General features: G+C 43.4%; 1 long non-coding RNA gene across 1 annotated transcript; it reads left to right on the top strand.

Annotated features, from left to right (window-relative positions):
* The first annotated feature begins 443 nt into the window (after positions 1-443).
* Positions 444-7,069, top strand: LOC309529796. The gene is made up of 3 exons (XR_014218467.1): positions 444-531; positions 3,200-3,320; positions 6,944-7,069. It is a non-coding gene; the product is annotated as an uncharacterized lncRNA (long non-coding RNA).
* Positions 7,070-7,376: the final 307 nt, after the last annotated feature.

Raw genomic sequence — 7,376 nt, 5'->3', positions numbered from 1 at the left:
TTATTAATATTATTTGTTTAATCCTCTTCTGAAGCCATCCAAGTTAGTGGCAATCTCTACATCTTTGTAGTGCTGAGACTTTGTTGGAAGTCTTTGGGACTGGTTAAACTTCTACAGAACACTTAGTCTGATGACATTCCCTACATCTCTTTAAAAAATGATCAAGATGGGTTGTAAAATATCAAGATGCATTGTAAAATATCAAGATGGGAATGCTAAGGGTCCTCTAATGCCTTGTAGTCCTCTAATGCGAACCAGTAGTTCATTGGAGATGCCCCTAACATGGTGAAATGCTGGGTCTGGGAAATGGCCTCAGGTTGTTGACATGAAGAGCTTGCAAAACCAAGTTTGGATTTCCCCTTTTTGCAACAACCTGGTATGTCACCATCTCTAGAAGCCTTTAAATATCCGCATTACATCCCCTCTCCATCTCAGGTTGCCAGTGGTGGTAGATTGCAGTTGAACCTTCAGCCATGAGGCTCCTTCACCTTGTTTTTGGGCTTCTCTGCATGATGATGCTGGTGGTTCCAGGTAATGCCATATTTTTTAAACAACCCTTGTCTCTGTATAAACTCTGTGAAAATCAAGTGTGATTTGACGGGACTTACTCCCATGTGGACAAGAAGCAGGTAAGAACTTTTGGTAGAGGACAGGACGAAGATGAGACTGTATGAGGATATTCACAAATTCTGGAGGCATCAACAGCAGCTCCCAGGTGTTCCTCCTGAGGCCCATAGTCATTCTTCTCTGTTGCCGCATAGTTTATCCTGATGCCTAGGTGCAGTTGGGGACACTATCTTGCTACCAGTGTTGAAGTAAGATTCAGTTGTTAGCCCAGAAGCTTCTGATTGTGGAATGGGAAGGAGCTCCTGTCTTAGGAACATAGGAAGCTGCCTTCTACTGACTATTGGTCCATCTAGCTCATTATTGTCTACACTGAGTGGTAGTGGCTCTCCAGGATTTCTGGAAGGAGTCTCTCCTAGCCCTACCTGGAGAACCCAGGACCTTCTGTTTGCAAGGCAAATCCTTGACCACTAAGCCATGGCTCAGTCTTGGACAAGTCCTTGCAAACATATGCAGTGAGTCTAGCTTGCAGAAATTTAGTAGAGGAAGCTTTTCCTGGTGTGAAAATTAAATGGTGAGGGAAGCTTCACTTGTTACATTTTTCTGTCATTTAGCAGGGAGTCTGTGGTCCTCCAGCTGTTGCTGCACTCCACCTCCCATATGCCATGACCATTGGACAACTGTCTGCAGCTGCTGGGAGTTGTAGTCCAGCAACACCATCTTGCTGTCTGTTGTAGCAAATTTCCATAATTACATAAATTAGGTATGTTATGTTGCCATTGTGCTATTCTAGCCCATTTTTTTTTCAATGCAAAGAATCTCAGTGCAAATGGGATGGGTGGGATGAGATCAGTTACCTAATGGGGGCAGACTGAAAGCAACAACAGTGAATAACATGCATGAGAGTGCTTGGACTAAAATTGTCAACCAAAAGCTTTGCTTTTCTGGTTTATCACCACAGCAGCTACTAACATGGGGTTTCAGTAAAGCAAATAATTTAATCAGACAGCGCCTATATGATATCGAGCGACAGAATAACCTGGCCACAATAAGGAAATTTCGTCCATGGTATGCTTATTTCCCACCTAGTCATTTTGACACTTTGGCACCCTATTTGCAAAATACAGACGTGCTTTCACTTTCGCAAGATTGAATATACTGTCTTCGGCTGCACTTGAGGGTCGATTTCAAAAAATTCCACTGGAAAAACATTTAGGTCCCTGTGGAGATGGAAGTACAGTGGTACCCCGGGTTACATACTCTTCAGGTTACAGACGCTGCAGGTTACAGACTCCGCTAACCCAGAAATAGTACCTCAGGTTAAGAACTTTGCTTCAGGATGAGAACAGAAATCGTGCGGCAGCAGCAGGAGGTCCCCATTAGCTAAAGTGGTGCTTCAGGTTAAGAACAGTTTCAGGTTAAGAACGGACCTCCAGAACGAATTAAGTACTTAACCCGAGGTACCACTGTATTGAGTCAGTGGTTCATGTGCTTCTGGCTTGCACTCTTTATAAGGATTTGAGGAGTGAGGTTATTAGCCCTCTATTATTGTCCAAGCCGGGTCACTCAACGATTGCTACTGTGTCCTTTCTTTTAGCAGATCAAGATGATCAGGTGACAGCAAAAACTGCAAGCAGGGGCAATGAGAATAAGATCTATTATTTGAATATTGATGTAAACCCCCAAAATGTATTTTTTATGGTTAGGTTTTTACCTCTGTCTTCAGTACATTTATTTTATTTTATTGCTATGGATAGTGGCCGATGCAAATAAATATTCTATCTATCATATTGGTTGGAATAGGGCTGCTATATGTCTGGGATTTCCCAGATATATCTGGGATTCATCTGTCGGAAATGGTCCTGTGCGGACTTTAAAAATCAGTAAAAATATCTGGGGAAACCTGGCTGTCTGTCCACCCATGTCAGAAGTGTTTATTGTTTTGGCAAATTTCCTTAAAAATAGCTCAAAAACAACTTTTGTGTCCAGATTTTCACTTTTTGAAATATGGCAACCCTAAGTTGTAATGGTTTCCATTCTAGAATGGGGTGAATAAATGAACATTGACAATTTCTGCTTCAATTTCTGTTTTCCCCAGACTTCTCCAACATGCCTAGTTTTACCATAGGTAAAGGTAAAGGGACCCCTGACCATTAGGTCCAGGCGTGGCCGACTCTGGGGTTGCGGCACTCATCTTGCTTTATTGACTGAGGGAGCCAGCGTACAGCTTCTGGGTCATGTGGCCAGCATGACAAAGCCGCTTCTGGCTAACCAGAGCAGCGCACAGAAACACTGTTTACATTTCTGCTGGAGCGGTACCTATTGATCTACTTGCACTTTGACGTGCTTTCGAACTTCTAGGTTGGCAGGAGCTGGGACTGAGCAATGGGAACTCACCCCGTCATGGGGATTTGAACCACTGACCTGCTGATCGGCAAGTCCTAGGCTCTGTGGTTTAAACCACAGCACCACTCGCGTCCCAGTTTTACCATACAAGCTAAATAAATAAAATTGACTATGTCGTACTTGGCAATGCTAAAATAATAGGAAATGCTGGTCTGTTTATGCCAAAGCCTCAAACTGCAAAGAGCTCAGTTCTGCTCCAACTTGATTTTGTGTCTCCGTGTGTCTGCAGGATTTTCTAAAATCGGTAATGCCAAGCAGTGTCGTGAAGCCCATGGAAAATGTGTGAGGCGCAGATGTCCTGGTGACTACAAGCGCATTGGGAATTGTGCTAGAAAGATTGCCTGCTGCAGGTGAGAGCAAAGATCTCTGGCTGAAAGAGAACAAGGCACATGTTTGCAAACGTAGGAGCCAGGGTCAAGATCCCTTCAGTGCCCATCAGTATTCAACTTGGCACCCCTGTTTGCCAGTGAAAAGCAGACTGCCTCCAAGTGAATTTATGGAAGACAGCATCCATGCATTTGAGTCAACTCTCTCATTCCCCATTAGCTAATATCCAACTTACAAAACTTTGGAAAGCCTAGAGCAATAGTTTCTGAACTGTGATACTCTGAAGCTTTTCAGGGATTCCCCAGAGAGTTCAGTAATGGTGGAGTGGTTGCCATGGAAGACAATTTACCTGTTGCTAGAACCACTTGGGGCTCCCTTCTTGTGTAATAATAATAATAATATAATAATAATTTATTATTTATACCCCGCCCATCTGGCTGGGCCTCCCCAGCCACTCTGGGCGGCTTCCATAAAAACCAAAAATACAATAAAATATCACACGTTAAAAACTTTCCTGAACAGGGCTGCCTTAAGATGTCTCCTGAATGTCAGGTAGTTGTTTATCGCTTTGACATCTGCTGGAAGGGCGTTCCACAGGGCGGGCGCCACCACCGAGAAGGCCCTCTGCCTGGTTCCCTGTAGCTTTGCTTCTCGCAATGAGGGAACCGCCAGAAGGCCCTCGGCGCTGGACCTCAGCGTCCGGGCAGAATGATGGGGGTGGAGACGCTCCTTCAGGTATATTGGACCGAGGCCGTTTAGGGCTTTAAAGGTCAGCACCAACACTTTGAATTGTGCTCGGAAACGTACTGGGAGCCAATGCAGGTCTTTCAAGACCGGTGTTATATGGTCTCGGCGGCCGCTCCCAGTCACCAGTCTAGCTGCCGCATTCTGGATTAGTTGTAGTTTCCGAGTCACCTTCAAAGGTAGCCCCACGTAGAGTGCATTGCAGTAGTCCAAGCGGGAGATAACCAGAGCATGCACCACTCTGGCGAGACAGTCCGCAGACAGATAGGGTCTCAGCCTACGTACCAGATGGAGCTGGTAAACAGCTGCCCTGGACACAGATTTGACCTGTGCCTCCATGGACAGCTGTGAGTCCAAAATGACTCCCAGGCTGCGCACCTGGTCCTTCAGGGGCACAGTTACCCCATTCAGGACCAGGGAATCCTCCACACCTGCCCGCCTCCTGTCCCCCAAAAACAGTACTTCTGTCTTGTCAGGATTCAACCTCAATCTGTTAGCCGCCATCCATCCTCCAACCGCCTCCAGACACTCACACAGGACCTTCACCGCCTTCACTGGTTCTGATTTAAAAGAGAGGTAGAGCTGGGTATCATCCGCATACTGATGAACACCCAGCCCAAACCTCCTGATGATCTCTCCCAGCGGCCGCATGTAGATGTTGAAAAGCATGGGGGAGAGGACAGAACCCTGAGGCACCCCACAAGTGAGAGCCCAGGGGTCTGAACACTCACCCCCCACCACCACTTTCTGAACACGGCCCAGGAGGAAGGAGCGGAACCACTGTATAACAGTGCCCCCAGCTCCCAGCCCCTCAAGACGGTCCAGAAGGATGCTATGGTCGATGGTATCGAACGCCGCTGAGAGCTGTATGTGAGAAAAGCAAAAAAATATAAATGTAATGTGAACAGCCAGGTTTGGATGTGTTCTCTGTTGTGCTTCTCATGGGGCAGACATGAGTTCCACATCTGTGTCCCTCACAGAACCTGAATGAACACCATAAAGACAGCAGATTTTAAGTTTTTGCTCTACTTTGTTTTTTACTAGAACACCATAATCTACCACTGAGAGCTGGGTGGAAAAATCATACACTTAGAATTAAATAATCTTGAGCTCAGAAGGCGTTTTGAGCACCAGAACTGAACTGAGCTCATAGTCCTCCTCCTCCTCCTCCTCCTCCTCCTCCTCCTATTATTATTATTATTATTATTATTATTATTATTATTATTATTAGCTCTCTCCCACCATTTTCCATGGCAGGGATTCATGGTGGCTTACAAATGAAATAGAAACAGCTAAAAACATCGAGAGGGGATTATTAAGAAGCAATTAAACAGTAATAGAATTACAATACAGTGGTACCTCAGTTTTCAAACGTTTTGGTTTTCGAACGCCGTAAACCTGGAAGTAAATGCTTCAGTCATCAAATACTTTTAGGAAGTCGGAAGTGCCACACGGCTTCCATACTGAGTTTTCCATAAGTAAATGCTTTGGTTTTTGAACGTTTCAGAACTTGAACGGCCTTTCAGAACGGATTGTGTTCGAAAACCGAGTTACCACTGAATATAGAATATATAAACATACAGATAATTACAGTAAAAACATCATAGTAGTAGTCCTTTCCTGAAAACAATGAATCCCCAAAGCCTGTTGGAATAAGAAAATTTTCACCTGCTGGTGGAAGGATAAAAAGAATGCACTTCTGGTTAGATTTATTTATTTCAGCAGCCTAATTTGGTGGAAGTAGTTTTCTCTTTACTATCGTTAAACAATAGCAAATCAAGACCCCTTGCTGATTAAATGCAGGTTATATACACATGTATCTATGATTACTGATTTTTATGGTAAGGTAAAAAAAATGAAGTGATGTACTTTTAAAATAATAATAATAATAATAATAATAATAATAATGTTTATAAAGAAAAATACAAAGATTATTCTCATTATTATTATTTTAAAAATCCAAATTAAAACATTAATCCAGAGGCAAAAGAGAGAGAGACAGAAACAAACAAACAAACAAACAAACAAACAGCAAGAGATAAAGTAAAAAGAAGAAATGGAATTAAAAAAGAGAAAGTGAAAAATAAAGAAAGAGAAGAGAGAGAGTAAATAGAGAAAAAGAAAGGAAGAAAAGTTTAAGAAGCGAAAGAACTTCCAGTGTGATAGTACTCTTGATAAAGTGCACCAAATAAAGATAATTTTCCTTAGTAATCCATTTAATAGTCTCTTTATAAAAAAGAAATAAATCACAGATTATCAGTCCCACCCCCGCAACACTCTGCTCTGCAGTGGAACGCCATTGCAGATATCTGGAGCAATTTCCCCGAAGGTCTAAAGACTGTGAACCAAACCAATGGCTAAAAGCATCCTTAGGAAATCTCCAGTACATGTCATCCCTTGCCAGACATATACCAAGGTATGATATAACACATGAGATTTTAGACATCTGAAGATGCAACTTGGACCAGGAACATATTACCTGTTGGCTATTCGTAACAGTGGACTGAATCTAGTGCTCTTCCGCTCATCTTACTTGAACAATGGCTACCGTATCGTGGCTACTAGTCATGGTGGCTATGCTCTGCCTACATGGTCGGAGGCAGTAAGCTTCTGAATACCAAGAGGGGACGATGTTGCTCTGCTCAGGTCCTGCTTGTGGTTTTCCCATAGGCAGTTGGTTGGCCACTGTGAGAACAGGATGATAGACTAGATGGATCGCTTGTCAGATCCAAACAGGCTTTCCATATGCTCCTAACAGCTGGGGATTTGCTGAATGAGCCTCTTCGCGTTTCTGTAGTTGGTCAGGGAATGACTGTACATTTCATATGAACCAAATTTACTTTCTTGAGTCTATTTCCCCCAGAATAAAATATGTCTCTCTTTGTCCTCCTTATCTGTGCAGGCGTTAACTGGCGACCGCCTGGCCACATCTCAATGGTCTACTTGGAATTCACTGCCTCCTGCCGCTGTGAAACTTCTATGGACCACACACTTGGGATTTTACTACACAGAGAGATGTGATTGCCTCACACCTAAATAAAAACAACTTGTAATGCAACTTCGTGACCGAAATGAATCTGTTCATGTTTGGGAATGGGAAGATTATGGCTTGGTTCTTTTGACTCCTTTTTTCATTCCTCCCCCTGTACAAGCACATGCCAATGGACCTAAAGCACACAGATGAGATAGTGACACTTTTGTGACCCTGCAAGTTGGCTCTGAATAAGAGCAGCCCAAATTCTAATGTTTTACCATTTATACTTTACTGAACTCAGCTGCCAAATCTCCCACCTTGTTTACATGAGCTAGATTGCACCAAATGGCCAAATCTGATG

This window comes from Podarcis vaucheri (assembly GCF_965113315.1).
Source record: "Podarcis vaucheri genome assembly, chromosome: 3".
Taxonomy (NCBI): Eukaryota; Metazoa; Chordata; class Lepidosauria; order Squamata; family Lacertidae; genus Podarcis; species Podarcis vaucheri.
The sequence above is the reverse complement of the archived record's forward strand: the minus strand, read 5'-3'. Positions and strand labels throughout refer to the sequence as shown.